The 22,233-nt window shown below is 39.7% G+C and overlaps 1 protein-coding gene across 1 annotated transcript in view; it reads right to left on the bottom strand.

The window, feature by feature from the left end:
• MGAT5 (alpha-1,6-mannosylglycoprotein 6-beta-N-acetylglucosaminyltransferase) overlaps positions 1-16,392 on the bottom strand; it is a 378,389-nt gene extending 361,997 nt beyond the window's left edge. The window contains 1 exon segment of the mRNA XM_078146828.1: positions 15,965-16,392. The gene's annotated coding sequence lies outside the window, so the exon portion shown is untranslated.
• Positions 16,393-22,233: the final 5,841 nt, after the last annotated feature.

Genomic DNA, 22,233 nt, shown 5'->3' with positions numbered 1-22,233 from the left:
GGTCTGCTGACTTTGTTTTTTAAACAGAGCAACATAACAAACAACATACATATGTAAACAAACATGTAAAACCCACAAAAATATAGGAATAAAAATTTTAAATTTTCAGAAGAACGTTAGATAAGAAATCTAAAGTTCTACTATCAGTGATATAAAGCTTTTGTTATACAAACATTAGTGTTGAAATACTAGTTTCAAGTTAACAAGTGATTCTTTATAACTAACCAAAAGTTACTGTCACTGGAGGGGAGTGGAAAGCCACTATAGTCATTCATGATGAAGTTAAGAAATTGTAAGATTTAGAGCTGGACATGGTCTTAGAAATTATCTAGTCCAGGGGTTAGTAACCTTTTTTGTGTCATGAACCCCTTTGGCACACTTCGGTTAAGTTTATGTAATCCCATTTTCAGAATACTTCTAAAGGCATAAAATGAAACATAGAATTACAAAGGAAAGTGTAATTGAAACAGAGTTATCAATTTTTTTTAAAAAGGTCATAGATCTCAGGTTAAGAAATCTTCATCGAATCAAAATACTTCTAGGGACGAATTAAGCCCAGAAAAGTTAAGGGATTTGTACATACCAGTAGGTAGCAGAACTGAGATCTGAACCCAGTCATTCCGAATTCAAATCTACGGTTCTTGCCACTGATCTCTCTTCCAAACAAAACTGATGATTTCTTCCATTTTTTTTTGAAGTCAGAAAAAATGTGTGATCAAAGTGGGAGACCAGTTATGGTTGTATATGGCTGTCAGACTGGCTGACTTTAACCAAAATATTGTGATTTCTTGGAGGTAACAGACCCCAAGCCACAGAATCATGCATGGTTATAACCACTAAAAGAAATATTGCTTGCTTCATATTATGAATAGGTTAGGGCTTTTTCCTCTTTTCTCAGCGGCACATTAAATGGTACCATTCATATCAACATCTTCAGACATGAAGGATTACAGTTCCTTAATCACAACTCAAGAGACCTTTTGAAATTAACCCTGTTCAAACATTTTCCTTCTAAATAGTCTCAACTCATTTCCTTTGACTTCAGAATGTCTGAAAATTTGGAATTTTTGTTTCTTTCTGAAATCAGTTTTATTCATTCAAAATTGAAAAGCAGAAGGGAAAAAAATCTTAGAAGTAATGAATCATTTCAACATTAACCAAATACTGCAGTACTATTAGGATGCCCTCTTTCTTTATCAAAGTAGCATGTCACATCAGGATCTGGGAAAAATGATCCATCCAGGGTATTTTTTTTTCCCTAATGGAAGCTAACAACAACTTTCTAAACAGTCTGACAAAAAATCTTCAATTCAACTCCTTCCAAGGAGAAAGGTTTTCTACTAGAAAGGGGAGAATAAACATGATGAAAAAGGAATTAAAACCAAGATAAATGAGGAAATGGTAAGATAACATTCAGATATTTTAAAAAGGCTTAATTCTACAAATCCAAACTATTTATATACCAGGGATACAAAAATAACTTGTACAAAACCTATGGTAAGATCTCATAAACCATTAAGAGGCATAGGAAGAGCACCAGACTTGGAATCTGGAAGACCTGAATTCAAATCCTGCCTCTAAGAGTTACTAGTTTTAAGAAGCTGAAGTCACTGACCTTCTCTCAGTCTCTTTCCTCGTTTACAAAATGAGGATAATAGCTGTTGCTGTTGTTGTTTGTCCTAGCTCTCAAAGAGGACCAATAATATCAGGATTATAATGTCTTTACTTGCAAGTGAATAGGGTTTAAGTGAGGCAGGGCTGTGCAAAGTCATCAGCCTCACTCTCCTCCAGGGTCATCTGAATCCAGTGGCAAGATATAGGTCAGGACGACTGACTGCAGGCCAGGATGCAGTGGGAGACATTGGCCTTTTAATAATAACAGCACTTACTTACAGGTATTTCTTTTGCAAATTTTAAGACACCATTTAAATGCTCACTGCCATTAGCATTATAATTCTGAAGAAGTCTGAAGCACAGAAAACTTGCAAAAAGATTTGAGATATACAAGTGGTTGCCTTCATTTTACAAGAGGGGAGAAGAGGTGAATTATGGAAACCTCACACTAAATATCAATCCCCTCCAACTTTTCTTGAACATGTTATTCACCAAAGTAATCCATGAGCCTGTAAAAATGTGATAGGTCCCTGAAGCTAACGCAGACCACTAAAATTAAGTCATTCCAAAGTAACTTCATTTCAATAAATAGATATCTTTAAATATTTCAATATATAAATATGCACTGAAAAACATTTCTAGTAACCAGTTTTAAACATTTCGATATATATCAAATAATAACAGTAATTTTTTATGAATTTAAATATTTAAATATTACATATCAAATATGTAAATATTTAAATCTGGTTACCCGGAAGGTAAATTAAAGTCTAATATAGAAAGTGTATACTGCACTCAACAAACTTCTCCTGAGATCCTAAAGGTGGGCGAGATCAGAAAAGGTGGGAAGGATGAGTCAAGTGGATTCACAGCTGTGTGAAGAACCATGTTCAGAATACAGATTATTTGATGTCAACCTAGAACAGATTTCTAGAGCCAGAAGGAATCTTAGACATTTAATCCATCTGCCTCATTTTAACCCAAGGGGAAAATGAAGTTAAAGAGGGAGCAAAGTGAAATGAAATGACTGGACTTGGCATCAGTGATTCTGAGTTCAAATCCTATACCTGGTATTCACTACTGCCGGTATGAATGTTAGCAAGTCACTTAAACTTTCTGGGCCTCAGTTTCACCATGTATAATATGAAGGGGTTAGAAATCTAAGAACCCAGGTCTTCTTACTCCTGATTCAGTGTACTCTCCACATGGAGGTGGAATAAAGGCACTTCACTTTAGACTTCTAGGGCAGTGTGGCCTTGACTATTTTTATAAATTAATTTAAATTTTGAGTTTCAAATTCTCTCCCTCTCTCCAACCTCTCTCCCTCCCTCCAGCCTCTCTCCCATCCATTATGCTATACAGACACAGACACAGACACACACACACACACACACACACACACACACACACAGACACACACACACGAGAAGGCATACAATATATAGTATGTGCATATATGAAGGCAAGCCCATTATACATATGAAGTCATGCAAAATATGATATGCAATAGTATGACATGAAGTCATACTATTAAGATAACTGGGTGTTTGTCCCTGTTACAATATATAGTAGGAGTGTCTTAGCCCTGTGCCATCAAAAGCCCCTGACGGAGTAGTTTGCACTCTAGCAGTTTCAGGTCTGTCTCTCACCCATAACACTCAGCTCTACCATTCTCTTTTCTCCATTTGTCTTCTTTCACCACTTCCCTGGTTCTTGGCTTTCTAACCAAAAACTTGGCCTAATGTAGCTACCACTTCCCAGACTGCCCCATTTCCTTCTAATCCAGAGCTAATCATATCAGTTATCACCTTTCGTGTAACTATTGGATTCTCTCAACCATTTTTGTTGCTACCAAAGACTTTTTTTTAGGGAGAAGGAGATACAATTAGAGAATGGTTTTATTTCTGGGTTTCAAACCGTTCTGGAGGGATGATCCTTAGATAACTAGAGTTTTATTTACTTGGTTAGTAGCAGTTTCAAAGTGCAAAATCATTTTGAATAGACAGAAAAATAATGCTTTGTGTGTGTGTATATATGTGTATATATATACACATATATGTGTATATATATACATTATATATGTGTATATATACATATATGTGTGTATATATGCATGTGTGTGTATATACATATACGTATATACATACACACACACACACATACATATACACACACACATTTATTTATTTATTTATTTGTTTGTTTGTTTGTTTGTTTGTTTGTTTGTTTGTTTATTTTGATGAAAGGAGAACTATACTTAAAATTCCTGTTGTTGAGACTGACTTTTACATGAAATTCTCTTTGGCTGACATCTGGTGTAAAAATCTCATCATAAAGTTATGCCAAAGATGTTTAAAGAGAGTACTTGGTTTAAACCAGATTAACTTTAATTGGTTTCCATGTTGCTATAAAAAAAATTGTTTCTTGTGTTGTCTGGGTTTATTTGAGGGGGGTTGGGTTGTTTGTGGGGAGAGAGGTATTATGTACACATGCTCTCTCCATTAGCAGATTGCCATCCAAGGGCAAAGACCCTCTTTCCTAGATTTCTGTATGTATTTACAGTGCTGGATAAAGGCAGCCTCATCATATATAGTCAGTGGACAAAAGTTACTCAGCTCCCTTCACAAAGTCATAAAATTTGAAAGCCAGGAAAACCCTGAGAGATCATCCAGTCCAATTCCTTTATTTTATAGATGAAGAAACTTTCTTCTACCTATCACCCTACCATATACCCAATCTTTAGGGTCCATGTCCTAGGAAAAATCTAATTAATCCCCTCAATTTGGGGACTCTACTGTGAAAGGCTGAACTGTACTGATTAGTAAGTGAAAGTTCTCAATTCACTATATCTATGGTGGCTGGACTCAGGCAATACTTCTCATCCCCTCCAGGTATCTCCGGGGACACCAGAGCCTCCCCAGCTCAGGGATATTGCCATCTGTTCTGCCTTCCTTTCCAACTCTTATTCTGGTAACAGTAATTGAATCAACACTATCATTACTCTTGGAAAGGGCATGATAATCCACTGTCTTATGGGTTTACTTACAGTCCTTATCCCTATTAGAATGTAGACTCATTGAAAGAAGGGACTATCGCACATTTACATCTACAAGTAGGACTTAATACATGGGCTACTGATTAATTAATGCTTGTTAACTGGTTTTTGATAGAATTAACATCTAAGTACATCAAAGCAAGATGGAGGAAAATAGAGCAAACATACAGTTTAAAATTTTACTATGCAATTTTTCTAAGAGAATGGAAAATAATTAATGTGATTTCTTCACATATACACCAGTGTTTATGAGGTTTGAGTCTTCCCTTTTCCCTGCCACTTGCTTAATTTCCAAATAACGAAAGGAAATGCTGAGTATTTTCATATTCTAAATATAGGTTTAGAAGGGGAAGGGGGAATAGTATCATTTCTCAGTGACTAGGATGAAGCCATTCAGTTGAATGAATCATCCTACAAGCCAAATCATTTCCTTCCAACAGAAGATTCCTGGAATTCAGTTAAAAATTACCACATAATTATTAAGCACCTAGTGTATATATATATATATATATATATATATATATATATATATATATATATATATATATATATATACACACACACACATATATATATATATATACACACACACATATTATATAAAAATTATTTAATATATATTATAAATATACATATATACTTACATGCAAGGCACTATGCTAAGGGCAAAAACACAGAAAGTCTATGGGCTATTAGTTCAGTGATTGTTATATTGCTATAGAGTCATCAGGCTAAACTAGGAAGTACAGAACAGTAATTCAGCCATCCTGGGGAGATAACCAACTACCAATATGGGAATTTCAAACAGTCTCTCAGAAATTCACTCTAAAGTCTAATAATATCTGGCACCAAGTGTCCCTTTCAGAATTGCCTGACCATCTCATGCTATCTCCCTTTTTTGTGACTGATACCTGCCTGGATTACACACCTTCTTCGCTTCCATCTGAGAATTCCTATTTTCTTTCAAGACTGAACTCTAATGCCAGTTTTATACACAACCTTTTCTGATTCTTTCCATCCTCAAATTACCTTATATTTGCCTATTTGTTTCCATGTTGAGTCAGAGGACCTAGTTTTCAATCCTGTCTCTATTACTTCCATAACTTTGGACAAATCACTTCAGTCTTTGCCTAAATTTCCATATTTATAAAAAGATAGGTACCTCTAATATCCCTTTTAGCTCTAAATGTTTGATTTAATGCAGAATTAAGCTTGAAGGGTCAGATGAGGGCTGAGCATAAAAGAATTATCTTCCAAGGTCCTTGCCAAACTCCAAAACCCTATGATTCTTCAAATACAGTGTTCACTGAGGTAATATTGACCTATTCCAGGGGTGAAAAGATAAAGAATAATTGTCTACAAAAATATTCTAAAAGGAATGGGATTTTTTTGCTTCTCATTCCTAAAGGACTCTACTATACAATACACAAAAAGACACCACTTAACCACATGAATAATACCTTGAATTTCATTTCAACAATAAACATTTATTAAGTGTCTAGCTCAGGAATAGAAAGATGAACAATACACAATCCCATCTGTAAGGAGCTTATAATCTAGTAGAAAATATAAGACAAATACAAAAATCATAATGTTGATAAGTGGATTGAAGAGATTCAAATAGAGTAGAAGAAGAAATTTGAGAAAGGAGAAATTATTGATAGCTACTGGGATCAAGGAAGGTTTTGCTAAGGAGATAGTACCTAAACTTGGCCTTGAGGGAAGGGGTCAGGAGGCTGGGAGGCAGGAGAGTGTACATAAAGCTACACAGACAAAAAAAGGGCAAAATATCATCCAGAAATCAGAGTTGGAATTAATTCTGTGAATCTGGAGCTTTGACCCTGAAGCCAACATGCTGATGGGTTTACCCTGCGCCCCATGGTTTCATAGAACAGGTTGGCTTCTGCTCTGTCCTCTTCCCCCAGTAAATTCAGCCTTAGGCCTCCCAAACTCTATCCTTCCTATCTTTCCATTGAAATCTTCCTCTACTGTTATTCATCCAAGATCTTTTCCTGTTATCTAGATCCCACTTTCTGGTCCTCACTAAAACCTAGCTTTCTCTGGAAGACACCATATCTCTTGGTACTCTCTTCAAGTACTCTTCTCCTACACCACTCCCTACAAACACAGGACCAAGAGGGAAAGAAGGCATAGTCCTTGCTCTCCACTTCCATTAATTTTGACAAACATTTCTTCTCTTGTAATTAATTATTAGATTAAATTAATTAATAATTTAATAACTAAATAATAATTTAATTTAATAAGACTTTCATCCTGTCCACAACCTGGTTTTTGTCATCCATTTCCCTCCAAGTCACTATTGTTCTTCTAATAGCGCCTGGTTCACAGTCTTTCCCCCCAAAAATCTACCCCTTTCAAACAATCTGTTCTCCCCATGACTCCTCCTTTCAACTACCATGACCAGTCCAGTCTACCTCAACCACATCCAAGAATGGTGAGAATAAAGTTTTGTGTCTCTTTCAGTTGACCCACCTCAAGTGAATTTGCCCCTAAAGGTAAAATCCCTAAGTCAATAGCTCTGCCAGAAATGAAGAGTAATCTTTTAAAATGAAAAGCATATGTGATAAGGGGAGTAGTATATGAAAAGGTAAATTGGGACAAGATTGTGGAAAGAGAATCAGAAATTTTTATTTTATTTAACAACCACTGAGGATTATTTGAAAATGTGCAGCATAAATGACCTTCCTCAGAAATAAAATGATTTTACTCTCTGAGAGAAAAGAGGAAAAAAATGAATAGGCAACCAACTGTAACACTGTGAGGGAAGAAGGGGAATGGAGGAAGAGATAAGAAAACCAGTTAGGCCATTCTAAGACAGAAATGGGGCAGGTAGGTGGCACAAAGGACAGAGTACTCCATCCAGAGTCAAGAAAAACTGAGTTCAAATCTGAGTTACTAGCTATGTGACCATGGACAAATAACTTAACCTCTGTTTGCCTCAGTTTCCTCCTCTGTAAAATGGGGATAGTAATAGTACCTAGCTCCCAGGGTATTATGTAAAGTGCTTAGCACACAGTAAGCACAATACATTAGCTATCATCATCATCACCATCAGTAGTGATAGTAGTAGTAGTAGTAGTAAATAGAGGTAGTAATGGCAGTAGAAGCAGTAGTGGTTGGAGTGGTAGTAATGGTGATGGTGGTGGTAGTAGTAGTAGTAGTAATATCCATTTAGTAATATTTAGTAATATCCAGGGCAAGAGGTAATAAGGTTCTAAACCAAGGTAGTAGCAATAAGGAGAAAGGAAGGGATAGATGGATGAGGCAACACAGAGGTAGAATTGACAATATGTGGACAATGTTTGGATCTAAGGGTGAGGGAAAGAGAAAAGTAAAGATAAACCCAAGGGTTGAGGGATTTCCAACTAGGAAAAATATGAGCAGAAATAAGGAAATTAAGAAAAGGGGCAGGCTTTGGAAAGCTGATGATGCCATGGTTAGTTTACTTTTAAACTTGGGGTATATGAAGGGCCAATGGGACATCCAAGTGGAAATTTCTAAAAAGCAGTTGAAGTTCAGTGATAAATACAGAGTTGAGAGTCACCTGCATAGTGGTGATAACTGAAGCCAGGGGAGTAGAGGAAGTTACCAAGGGAGAGAATGAAGAGTGTCAATTCTTTCAGATTGGTTGTTAGAGTTCTTATATGGAGAAATAGAAACAAACTAAAACTGAATACGTCTAAACCAAATTCTGCTCATAGGATAAACATCTCATCCCTTTCCAATGAGGTACTATGCCACGTGGCCATAAGAATCACAACTCAATCACTTTTGTTTGAACCTCATTCTACTCTATTTCTTGAGAAACCAGTCATTTCCTAGCCAGAGAACAAGCAACAACAAATTTAATTTCAAAATATCCAAGGGAAAATATCCCTAAAGGTAATGAGGCACTGAGATTTGGTTCTTCTCGGGAAAGTATTTCAACTGTGTACCAAAGCAACTCTGCCAACAAGGGAAAATCCAATTCAGATCAATAAATTCAATTAAATGTTTGTTGAAGGGAAAAAACAATGATCTTTCTTCCACAACCATTTTTGTTCTTTTACTCCACGGATCAACTGGTCATTTATATAATTAGAGAATACTGAACCTGGGAGGCATCTTTTGAGATTACCTATTCTGAATCCCTTATTTTTAACAGGAAACTGAGACACCAATAGGTCAGTTTGCATTTAATTAAGCTGCATTTATTTTTTCTACATTGCTTTGGAAGTGTCTTTAAATATTTCGTATGTGCTATACCTTTCTGGATAAAATATAAATTCCTTAGACAAAAACATCTTTTTTTTTTAAATCTACCTATATACACATTAAAGAAGGTGATCTGTGTTGCTAACTAATTATTTACTAACTGGATAAGATGGGCAGAAATGGGGAAGAAAGGGCAAAAGGAAGACGTCAAAGAGAGAATTAGTAATGCTTGAAGCAACACCAGAAGTATAAATGAAGAAAAAAAAGTGTCCATTAGCATTCCAACATGGTAACTCCATGAAGTCAAGTGGTCCTAGTGGTCAGATGCTGTGGTATTCAGGAATGTTTTTCTAGGCTTCTGCTCTTTCTAGGATTCCACAGAAATTTCGGTGATGATGCTTAGACAGGGTAATCTTTACTTTGACAAATCTCCTAATGAACCCCTTGCCCAGACATTCCTGACCCATTCCTTACTCCTCTTTTTTAACTTTCCCTTTTTTAAAAAAATTCGTTTAACAGAATAAAAATACATATTAGAAAAAATAAGGGGCAAAGTTCTTACCAATCAAGAAAAGCTGAAACACTTTAGACAAATGATAAATAATCCAGAGAGGGAAGAAAGATTTTTAGGGGGATGAATTTACAAATTAAGAATACAGACTATTGCTGCACTTAAAAACAAAAACAACAACTTCAAAAGCAAAACCAGGGAAAAGGGGGATGAATTCTAAGGCACTCCTTACAACCTTCTATGGTGAGGCAGCTATAACATAATACGTTGTCCTTCTGACTCAAGGAAAATGCTCCTGAGCCAATGTCAGCAGCAAATGTGCTTTAAATTGTTTTCTGAGTAGCTGAGAAGAATTTACATTAAACTATTCACAGTCTCTACAGGTTCTTCTGGTAACCAAAGCAGACATTTATCGTGAGCTTGCCAGGCTCAGGCAGAAAGCCTCAAGCCATAGGAAAAATCTTTTTCAAAGGTAGTTATAAGTTTACTGGCTAGATTTGGGATCTGACCCATGGGCTTGAATGACCTCCTTTTCATCATTTCTAATCAACTAAGCTGCCTCACATAAGAAGTCAAAGAACAAATGACTCCAAGGTCTCCAAAGCAGGGGCAACAGAATATCCTCATGGGGGCAGGAGTGTGCAATCAATGAACAGGAGAGTGAGAAGTTAATATGTCTCCCTTTCTCCCTCCCTACCCCAACCATGTAGGACCTCATCTTCAACACAACTATACTAGCCCCCTAGTAACTCTGGACTGTACCTTGCTGAACTCCAATGACTCCCTATTGACTCTAGAATCAAATATTGTTGGATTTTTACCTTATCCTTTTAAAACTTATAATGTACATAATTATTAGCATACTGGTACACATATTACACATCTGTATTATAATGACCATAATTATTAGTAGGGTAGTAATGATGCGTAATATTTAAGTAAGTAATGCTTGGGGACCACTGTCCTAGAGAGTTTACCTTCACAGAACCAATCCCCTTAATAAAAGGATTTGTTCTGTAAAACTTTGACTCAGTCAAAAGGCCTAGAAGGCCACATGTGGCCTCGAGGCTGCAGGTTCCCCACCCCTGGTTCTAGACTACAGATAAAGAAGGCAAGTGAGACTCAAAAACAATGGTTCCAACAAAAAGTCACAACTGCAAGACTCTCCTCCTTCTCCTTCCCACTTACGCACTCAGATTGCTGGGATTTTCCAAGCTGAAAACAGAAAGGAACCCAAGGAAGAATCACAGCCATAGAGATAACCAATTCTCCCCAGTAGAAGGCCTTACTCTCAAAACTGATGGGTCCAAACCCCAGAAAGGCACACTTTTACATGTGCCTTTCTAGGGAAAGTATGTATCAATGTGCAATTATTAAGTACCTACTATTTTCTAGACACTGGGTATAGAAAGACAAAAATGAAAGCTCCTGCTTTCAAGGAGCCTACAATCTGGTGTCAATGAAAATTAGTTCAAATGTGGAAATACAGGAAAAAGACCCCAAATTTTACCTGTTAAGAAAATGAGTGAGTACTATATAGTGAGTGCTATAGTCTTCTGGGATCTCCATGACATAGATTTCTAGAGTAAGTGGTTGGTTTTTACTATAATTACAGAAGACTGGATACATTATCCAGTACATTAAAAATGTAATTAGTACATTTATATTATATTATAATAGATACATTAAAAATGAAAATAGAAATTAAAAGGAAAAACATTATTATGGTGAAAAGGAACCCTGGCAACTTTGGCTAGTTCCACCTAAATCTAATTAATTTCCCCCTCAAATATATAACTGAGATTCTCTCAGCACATGGAACTCCAGTGCAGGAATTCCCTCTGCCACCAGGTAGATTTTAGGCAGCTAGGTGGATGAAGTGGATAGGATGCAAGGCCTGGTGTCAGGAAGACCTGAGTTCAAATCCAGTCTCAGACACTTACAAGCTATGTGATCCTGAGCAAGTCACTTAACCCTGTTTGCCTGAGTTCTTCACATGTAAAATGAGCCTGAGAAAGAAATGGCAAACCACTCCAGTATATTTGCCAAGAAAACCCCAAAATGGAAGAGTCAGACACAACTAAAAACAATCAATCAAACAAACTAAACAACAACAACCAGCCAATCCATGACTACTACACTAAATAAGTCTTAGGGATCTACTTGAATTAAGAGACCTGCCCAGGATCACACAGCTATTAAAATTCTGATTTTAGATTTGAACCCAAGTCTTTAGGGCTACAACCCCTGAACTATATCTACTCTTCTAAGCTGCCTCATAACTTCACTATTTTTATTCATATAGGTACTGGATACTAAATATGCAGAAGAGGTATTCCAGAAATATATCTGAATAGAAACCACAAAGAAGAGGGGGTGAGAAAAGGGCTTTATCTCATTTCAAACATGTAATTTTGTAACGGTACAGCTTATCTTCTGGCTGGTAAAAGTTTCTTAAGAGTATAGTCTTCAAAGCAATTTTTAATGCTAAAGGTGGCTTGGTAAAACATGTAATGGCAAGCTCCATATCTCTATTCCTATTTCACCAAAATCTGACATGCCTACAAAGACCAAAACTCACAAGACATATCATGATCTTAAAAATACTTTCCCTTCTCATCCTCCCATCTGCCTTTCTGGAAAACATTGGTAATAACTCAAACTACACCAGTCAGCAAGAAAGCATCATGTAACAGAGGCCACTTACACCAAATTCTTGATAAGGAGCCCTGAAGTACATACTTCCCCATGTGAGATAAAGAGCAGGATACAGAAAAGAAAATTATGCTCGATTTTTTTTATTTCCTGGCTAAAACCAAATCCCCAGCATGCATTAAAGCTCATAAAAACAGGGACAGATGTGAATTAGCCAAAAAATGTCCTGTCATCCAGCCACTACTCATGGGGACCTTGCCAAAACACTTCTAAGGAAGTGATTTCACAAAGAATTAGGACCCCAAAATTTAGTACTTTATGGAAACTAAGCTCAATATTTCAATTATACCCAGATCTGAAGATGCTTAGTTAGGATGGAGTAAATGGAAGGTCAAAGCACCCTTAACTTGATATAGGGAACTCTCCTCCATCAACTGAAACTCTTCAGTATAACATACTATAGCATCAGACACTGTAGGGACTTTAGCATTTCAACTCTTCCAGAGGAAAGCTGAGCAAAAGGTTGATTTGTTATTTTTAAACTGAAAGGGAGGAGGAAAAAAAGTATTTTGAAAGATCTTGGAGGTCCCTGCTCCAAGATGTATGCTTCTATTAAGGATCACTATATATGCATGCATTTATACATGTAATAATGTTAATATTAATAATGTAAAAATTTTAATGGCTATATATATGAATACTGAGGTCACACTTTCAAGCCACAAAACACCAGAAGTTTAAAATTTGATCAGATTTTTTTAAAAAATCATATTATCTTCTGCTTTGTATTAGTGACAAGAAGTACACAGATGCCCATTCACTAATTTCACTACCCTCCAACCATTCCCTTTAGCAATTTTTATCATTTCCATCCCGGTTATAAATCCACACCCACTATATGGATTCTAGGTACATGTGAACCAGGAAGGTATACTAATTTTTTCCTATGACTTATGTCAATGGATTTGACTGTGGTGGAAGTGAAAGAGGGAGCTGGGCACACAGATGAACAAACAAATAACTGAGAAGGTTATGACATACATCTTATAGAATACCACAGGTAACACTGCTGAGCTCCCTGAAGTTTCCCAGCCCAACAGATACATCATCTCCTCTGGTTTCAGAAGCAGTTAAATCTTCTGCAATCTGGTGAAGCTTATGGACTTCTTCTCAGAACGATTTTAATTATAAAGTAAAACACATGGGTTTACAAAGGAGCCCAATTTATATTGCAATAGGTATCAAAATATTTTTTAAAATCGAGATCTTAGTTTAAGAACCACTGCTCTAGTATAAAAAAAGCACCCAAAAAAAGGGAAAGAAACAGAAGGAAGAAGGAATAAGCACTTATTAAGTGCCTATATGTTCCAGGTACTGTGCTAAGCTCTTTTCAAATCTAACCTCATTTGGAGGGAGGGAACGTTGGAAGAAGGAAGCAGGCAGGGGGGAGGGAGAGAGAAGACAGGGAGAGAAGGAGACAAAGAGAAAAAGGAAGAGATAAGGGAAAAGAACTATAACCACACTCTCTCTTCAAAGGGACAAAACTTCCTATTTCAGGACCCTTTTATTTCTTGGTGGTTTTTTCTCCTAATGACTATTAGTCTGAACAGATATTTTAATTACATTTTATATCTGAACATGTTAAATTGCAAATTATGGTCAAGGAACGATTGTGGGGATATCTATTATAAATAATACCATAATGTCAAAACAGAATCGAAGCTTTGTCCTTTTCAAAAACCTCCTGGTTCTTTCAAATCCGTGGAACAAAGAGGGTACTAATCTACTACCAAGGCTGAGATGAGACGTAGAGTGTGCGTCACACACAACCTCACCCAAATAAAAAAAAAAACTCAAACGGGACAGTTTCAGGGATAAAAGTGAAACGGGATAGGGGTCAGCTCCAAACTTCCACCCCACCCTCAAAAGGTTTTCCTTCCCATATCTGGAACTAAAGTTGTTTGTGTCCTTTAAATGAGGGATAAAGATATGCATGCACCCTCTAAGATGCTTTTTGCCTCTTTCCAAAGGTAACACACTCCCCGAATCACGCCCCAACTTCCTGGTCCTAGGCAGAAAATTTTTCGCTCCAACCCCATACCGCCTCCAACTGGCTTCCACCTGCGGCTATGGGAGCATGTAAAGCTTTGCAAGGGTGGATGTCTTCAGACAAGGAATGGAAGGGGAGAGGAGGGAGTCAGTGGAAGGACCTAATGAAGTATATAACAAGTCCAGGCTTCCTGCGCTCTCCCTCCATCCTTTTACCCAGAAACCTGGCCCCAACAGTTCTTGCACTGCTTAGTAAGCGGCTCGTGGACTCTCAAAACAGGGTGTTAGTCAAATAACCAAATTCCACCCGCAGCTTCACCCCTACCCCCTATTCCTAGAGAAAGCTATACAGCTATTAAATAGCATGAGTATACATTATATGATATATTACAGAGTAAAAATGTATACACATAAGCCTCCCAAATCCTTCTGTGTGGAGAGGGTTTGTTATAGAGAGAGTCAGGACTAAAACGGACTAGACTTCATGCTCACTGACAACGGGAAAATTCTGCTTCTGCCTTTTCTGCTCCGAGGCCCCTGAGTTCCAAGAGGAGACCACCACCACCACTCCCCAGGCCTCCCGCCGCCCGGCATTGGCACCATAGTGGGCAACAGAAGAGCAGATGAGAGATGTCAAATCCCCTCCTGACCCTCCCCCTCTGTAGAAGGTAGCTCGCTGGCAGGCTCTAGAAGGGGCTAGAGGAGCCCAGGTTCGGGGAGGAGTGGTGGGTGGCAGCGCCGCGGGTCAAGGGACTGAACCCCAGGCTGCCCCCCCCAACAACTTTCGGAATTGCTAAGGGTTGAGTAAGGGAGGCGTACGGGCAGGGTGCCTGCCTCGCGAGGCTCACTATTCGGCAGGAAGTTCCCTAAGCTCCACTGAGCATGCTCTCGCCTTTCCTCCCTCCCCGCCTCCTCCTCCCTTTCCCTTCCCCCCCCCCCCAGCTTCTCTCGCCTCTCGCTTTTCCCAGACTCATAAACCACCCCGAGCTGGCGGGCTCACAATCTGGCAACCGCGCTCCCAGGTCTCGCTAACCCCCTAAGTGGGCACTGGCCCGCGTACCCCTGGGGCGGAGGGAACAGAGGAGGCCGCAAAAGGCCAGCGCTGCCCATAGCGCTAAGCTCGCCGCATCTACAACCTCAGTCTCCGTGGGAAGCGCTCGCTTTCTGCCCCACCATCCCACTCCACCATCCCACCCCAACAAACTCCCCCTACAACACACCCCATTGCAGAGACCTCCTAGCCCATTCCCTTACTCCCTGAACCTGACCCCTGACCCCCTGGCATCCCGGCGGCAGGAGAGCCTGCGCCCTCACCTCGACTTCAAGAGGACTCCCGTGGGTGGGCAAGGCTCGGTCTCGGAGTCTCCCATTTTTAATAGCCTAATCGCTCATCCTCCTGCCCATCTCTCTTGGACTTCTCTCCCGAAGGGGATGCCCATGGGCTTCCAACATCCCAAACAAGCCTCAAACAACCCCGAAAGCTGTCCCCCTCTCTCCAGGGAGGAGCAGACCCAAGCTCGGCTCCCCGTCCCACGGGTGGGACTGCGGAGGGGGCACGAAGGCGCCAATGTCTGGGCAGCAGCACACCCCGGCTCTGAGTCCCAAGGTCCCACCGGAACGGCCCGAGCGCTGGACAGCATCAGAAGGAGGGCAAAGCCGGGGAGGCTCAGAAGCTGCCACCCCGCTCTGCCTCTCGGCTTGTCCTAGTCACCCTGTCCCTCTCTTTCTGGAAGCACAGCTTCCCTTCTCCAGCGGGGCGGCAGGATGGCGTGCTAGGGTTGAAAGCAGAGGGGATGGGGAGGGGATGGGGGCGTGCATCCTTCTCTAGCCCGAGAGCAACAAAAATCATCGCAGACGCTTCTTACCTCTCGGGCTGCCTCCCTTAGCAGCAGCAGCAGCCCCTGGAGGAGCTGTTCACCCGTCGTCTCTTATATGAGCCAGTGTGCAGGGATGCGGGGTTGGGCGGGCAGGAGGTCACACCGCCTGCAGGCTGCAGTAGCCGCAAGGACCGCCGAGCCCGCCTCGCAAGCTACCTGGGAATGGAATCAGAGCCCGCTAGCCGCCGCCGCCGCCGCCAAAGCTGCAGGGTCGTGGAAACTGGCCGAGTCAGGGACAGTCTACAAACTCCCAGCCTTGGCAGGGACCGTGCACACAACGCGCGAACACTTTACAGAGAGGGAGATACGCTGTCAGGTTTTCGAGAGCTGGGGGCGAGGGTTCCTCTGCAAATTCCTCAACCCTCCCCTCTCCATCCCACCTCACCAACTTCTGCCGGCTCCTGGGCCATAGCAAAAGAAGACCTGGATTGCGGCCAGGGACTGTCTGCAAACTCCCCGCCCTCTCAGTCACTGTACACAACCAATTCTGAACCAAAGAGCTCGGTTTAGGGACGGTCTACAAATTCCTAAATTTACTAGAGAAGCATTCTCCCCTACCTACCTCTCTTTCCTGCTCCGCTGCCGCCTCCCCTCTTACTACCCAAAAGTCAGCAATTAAATCGAAATCACTTGACACCTCTGATTGAGGAATTAACTAAACTGGTACTAAAGTTAGCGGCTTTTCGCAAATTCTCGCATGAGCAAGGACTCTCATAATAATCCAATACAGACAGAAATTTTGAACTGGCTGAACCCTATATTAATTAGGGAGGGAGACAGCATAGTGTAAAATCAATAGCTGAAGGATCAAGAGACCTGGGCTTTGACTCTGACTCTCAAAATGACCTGCAAATTTGTGACCTTTGTTAAGTCACCTAGCGTCTCTCCCTTTCTCGTCCTCTCTTCACTTATTCGAGAGATAAAGAGTGTGGATTTCCAGCTCCTAGAATCTATGGAAATTATTAGCATCTCCCTGGTTCTTGGGGGAGATTCCAAAGGAGAAAGATTTACTTCTCCTGAGGGGAAGGAGCTAGCTTGCAACAAACATTGACTGGAATTGCATCCAATTAAGCCTTCAAGCCTTCAGAGAAACCATCTTAGACAAGTATATTAATGATAAGCATTATTTCACATTAAAAGAATAGCATAATGAATTAGCTGGAGATGATAAACAGCAAATTTTACAATCTCAGCTGGTACCAAGGGAAATCTCTCAAAGATCTGATAATAATAGCTAATATTTATATTTATTCATAGTGACTTAAGGTTTGCAAGGCACTTTGCTTATATATGATTTCATTTGATTCTCACAATACCACTGTGAGGGGGGTGTTAATTATCCCCATTTTGCCGATAAAGAAACTGAGGCAGGTTAAGTAACTTACTTGCTCAGGGTCACCTAGTAAGTAAATGTCTGAGGCAGAATTTGAACTCAAGTCTTCCTGACTCCAGATCTAACATTCCATGCACTTCACCAAGCTGCATCTCAACTACTAGGCTTATTAACACTTTGTAATAAAGGGTTTAGTAGTAGAGCCAGGGGATCTATCTACACTGTAAAACCAGAATTAGTTGTCTTTTTAGAATGACGATACAGAAGCCCAATTGCTTCTGCTGATTATTCTCTATCCCCCCATTTCTAGCATGATCCTTCTGGCAGTCAAGCATGCCTAAATGCTTTCAACTAAACTAAGGACTAGGAACATAGATTGCATAGCTGTAAAGGACCTCTAGAGATCTTTTAATCCAAGTTTGTGAAACGGATCTTAACAGTAGCAAAGGTGAACCTGGGTCTCCTAACACTCAGTCCGTGACTATCTCCACTGCACTATAAAATCGATGCTTTTTCCTTCACCCCCCAGAGCCACCAGACCCTTTAAACTTAGCCTCAGAGTGTGGCTACAGTAACCATACCTTTCATGTGATTCTACTTACAGATTCAGGCAAGAGTAAGAAATTTAAGTAATCATTATCATCTTGATTAATTCGATTTGACCCCTCTAGGCTTTGATTTTCACATTTACAAATGGAAGAGTTTGGACTAGAAGACCTCTAAAGTTCCTTCCATCTCTAAATGCATGACCCTGTAAACCTCCTGCCTAGGTTAAGTTAGAGAATACATTCTTTTTGCCAGAACATTCAGAAACTGCCCAGAATGGTGTTTTTGTTTTTGTTTTAACTTTATTCAAGTCTCCATAGAGTAATTCATTAGAAATCAAGGAAACTTTTCTGACAATTCCTTTTAACAAAAGAAGATGTTTAGAGTGAAGCATGTGTTTGAGTGCATATTAACCTCAATCCCTAGGAAGATGGGCAAGTCACCTCAGGTTTTTCTCAAGGCACATTTAGGGAGGAAGTAGAATGGTGACACCTGGTGGTGATTAGACACTCTACTTTTGATACAGATGGCTTCCATTCTGATGATTGCCTAGACAAGAGTAAAGTGTCGTTGTCTGATTAATAACTTACTACCTAACCTAGAGCTCATAGATTAACTTGGAAGTCATAGGTTAAGGTCAAACTTGAAAGTTCCAACTTGAAAATCTTAAATTAAGTTCAATGGAATCACTATGATTTAACCTCCAGAATTAAAAAAAAAATTACAATGGAATGTGTCTTTGGCAGAAAAACCCATGTCCTGAGGTTTAATACTATCCTGCAGCTTTTTCCAGGGAGAAGACATTGTAATTTACATAACAGATGCTGAAAATCAGTTACTTCTATTCACAGTCATGAGAATAAAAAACCACAAAGATGCTTCCTAGGTGGGAAGTGGGTTTTTCATCCAATATTCCCCGGGTGAATATTTTGCCAATTGAGGAGAAAAAAAGAATCATTGGAACTTTAATCACAAGACTTCTGTGAGCCAACATCCAGGTCCTATAAACCTACTGAATGATAAAGTAACTTTTAAAGCGTTCCACCCTTGTGAATGGCAATGTCATGATGCTACAAGGAAACTTTTAGATGTATTTGACAGTAATGTAGTTATGCTTATTAACACCATTCTGTCTAATTGGCTTGCTATTTGCAAATTTTAGTTTTACTATGAAAACTTAAAAAAAATTATTAAGCATTAATTATGTGTCAGACATTGTGTTAGGGATACAAATATAGAAGAATACCTGACCTCAAGGAGTTTATATTCCAATAGGAGATAACATAAATAAAGTGGTGACAAAGGAAGAGAAAGTATTGGGATTCATGGGGATCCCACAGTTCATTGGTGGGGACTTCTCCCTTTGTCCTGATTTATATCTTGCTACTGGACCCAGATGGCTCCAGAGGAAATAGTGAGGCTGGTGACTTTGCACAGCCCTCACTCATTTAAATCTGATTCACTTGCAAGTCATGGCATCACCTTCCAGATGCCATGGTCCTCTTCAAGAATGAAGGACAAACAATAACCTGTGAGTAGTACAGTACGAGCTACTCCACTGAGGACCCAACTGGCTAGTTCCGGTTGAGCAATGCAGTTCCTCCATTTCTTCCCTCCTTCTTCCTTCTTTTCCTTTTCACTTCTCCTTTCCTTTCTCCTTTCCCCTTTCCTTTGTTTTTCCTTCCCTTCCCTTCCCTCCTTCCTCTCCCTCTGTCCACACTGGATATTATGGCTATCATATTCTCAGCCCAGAGAAATATAAATTTTGATCCGTGAAACTTTCTAAGGTATCTTGTTATTGCCTTAAACCCAATTCACTCTGGCTCTTATTGATTGGCCAGTAATCAATCCAGGCTCAGGCCCCACTTAGGGGCCATTGTTTAGGCCTGCAAGGCTCAGAGGAAACATAAATAGCAGTTGTTTCTGTTTTGGCCAGAAACCCTGAGGGTCTTCCCCTCCCAGAGTGATTTTTTTTTTTTACTAGATAAAAGAGGCCATTCTTTGTCTCATTTCTTGCCTAACCTTAATTGCTGAATGGGTGTGGCCTCAGTCAAACTGAGACCTGGAAAGAACTTAGCTTAAAAAGGCCAAGGTCTCCCACAGCATCCTGGGCTATCTCCAGTCATCCTGATTTATACCTAGCCACTGGACCCCAATGGCTCTGGAGGAAAAAGTGAGGCTGATGACTGCACAGCCTGCCCTCACTCAAATCTAATTCACTTGCAAGTCATGGCATCACCTTCCTGATGCCATAATCCTCTTCCAGAAGGAAGAACAAACAACAACAGAAGTTGATTGATAGAATAGGTCAGTGACACATTCTTTCCAGAAGTACATATGGTAGCATTGATTTGATTATTGAACCTAGAGCAAGAAGGGCATGGGAGTTACCGGTATTGTTGTTGTTTGTTCTTCATCCTTGAAGAGGACCAAGAACATCACAAGGGTAATGTTTTGACTTGAGCATAAATTGGATATAAGTGAGGCAAAGCTTAAGAAAGGAATCAATCAGCCTCACTCTCTCCTCCAGAGACACAGAAATCCAGTGGCAAGACAAAGGACAAGATGGTGATGGCCCACAATGCAGTGGGTAATCTTGGCCTTTCTAAATTAAAGTATTTCCTGGGTTTCAGTTCTCGAGAGGCCACACTCATTCAATGACTAAGGGCTAGGTCTGAGTTGAGACCAAAAAAATGGTTCTATTTACCTTCACAAACACACCAATCTAGGAGGGGAAGACCCTCAGAGTTTCTGACTAGAACAGAAAACAATTGCTATTTTTACTTATCCTAAGCCATCAAAACCTAAAATCTAAACAATGAGCTGCAGAGGCTTAAGCTGGGGCTATTTGGCTATTCAATGAAAGCCAGAGTAATTTGGATTTTAAGGAGGAACCAAATAGCTCCATTTACAACACAATGGGCTTTTAAAAGCTTGTCTTTTAAGAGCTATATTTCAAGAAATCAAAAAATGAAAACCACACAGGACAAAAAGAAAATTGTCCCAGCTTTTTGAAAAAAATTAATGGAAATAAATGAATGAAGAGAACAAGGAGGAGGAGAAATTACTACTACTACTACTACTAATAATAAATAGTAATAAATCATTCTTTCTCCTAAGAACCTGGTTCCCTTCCCACAAATATACACAATATCCATGGGAGAGGTAAGCTTAAACTTAGACTATAATAGTAGTGAGAAACACATGGAAGAAATATGTGTGGCAAGATTTAACTCACTTCCTATGTAAAGACCTTCATGAAGAACCCTCATTGTTGTTGTTTATCCCTCATTCTCAAAGAGGACCAAGGATATTGAGATAGTAATGTTAGTATGCAGCTAGGGGGGTGGGAGGAATAGTAAGATGGCCATTGTGTAGAATTGGATGGGAGATCGATGGAGTGTCATCTGAATTGGTCATCTGGGGTTGGGTAGATATAGTAGACTAGCTGAGTTTGTGCTCACTTACTATTCAAAACAGTTTGATCAAGGGTAGGAATTCCATAGTTGAGTTAGTTAACTGCCTCAGTGAGTGGGGTCATTTTTTCTGCTGATAAAATCCATATAAGCTGTAACAGGTGGGAAGAAGCATGGCAGTGGCAGGGAAGATGACCAAATAGGCAGGGTATATTGCCTCCCATTACCTTAGCCCAGGGGTGGGGAATCTTTGGCCTCTAGGTTTTCAAGAGTGGCCCTTTAACAGAACCCAAACTTCACAGTGAAGTTCAAAAGGCCTTGCTTGAAGACCTAGAGGGCCACATATGGCCTTGAGGCTGCAGGGTCCCCACCCTTATCTTAGCCAATTCCTCACATAGAAAACTACACATCAAGAAAATATGCTGATAGCCACAGTCCAAACTCTTTAACCTGTCTTCCAGTCTTCTACTACTTCTCAACATGAACTCTGTTCTGGCCAAGCTGTAGTACTTACTGTATGTGTAAATACTTAAGCAACTTCATCTCTATCTCTGCTCTCCTGCTCCTGATCTTCACCCATTTGCAATATCTGCACCTATCCAAATCCTTCATGGTTCAGCTTTATGACTTATTTCACTCTTAGCTCCAACTCACATTTGTAACTTCCTTTTCTGACCTGCTTTGGCACTCAACTATATATCATTTTGCTTTCTCAATGGTTTTTGGTTTTAGGTGAGAAAAATTTTTATTACCATGAAAGATTATTTCCCCAATTGATTACATGGTCCCAGAGAACAGAGTACATTTGTTATATTTTTTAAAAATTTTCAGAATGATATGAACATAGTCGGAGCTCGATAAATCCTTGCTTAGTACCCTTCCTTACCTCTGATATTATTTCCAATGTATCCTGTATATATCTTGTGTGTACATAATTGTTGACATGTTGTCTCCCCCATTGC

The sequence above is a fragment of the Phascolarctos cinereus genome, unplaced genomic scaffold (assembly GCF_003287225.1).
Source record: "Phascolarctos cinereus isolate Bilbo 61053 unplaced genomic scaffold, phaCin_HiC Scaffold_726;HRSCAF=1367, whole genome shotgun sequence".
Lineage (NCBI taxonomy): Eukaryota > Metazoa > Chordata > Mammalia > Diprotodontia > Phascolarctidae > Phascolarctos > Phascolarctos cinereus.
Note: the sequence above shows the minus strand (reverse complement) of the source record. Positions and strands in the feature narration are given on the sequence as shown.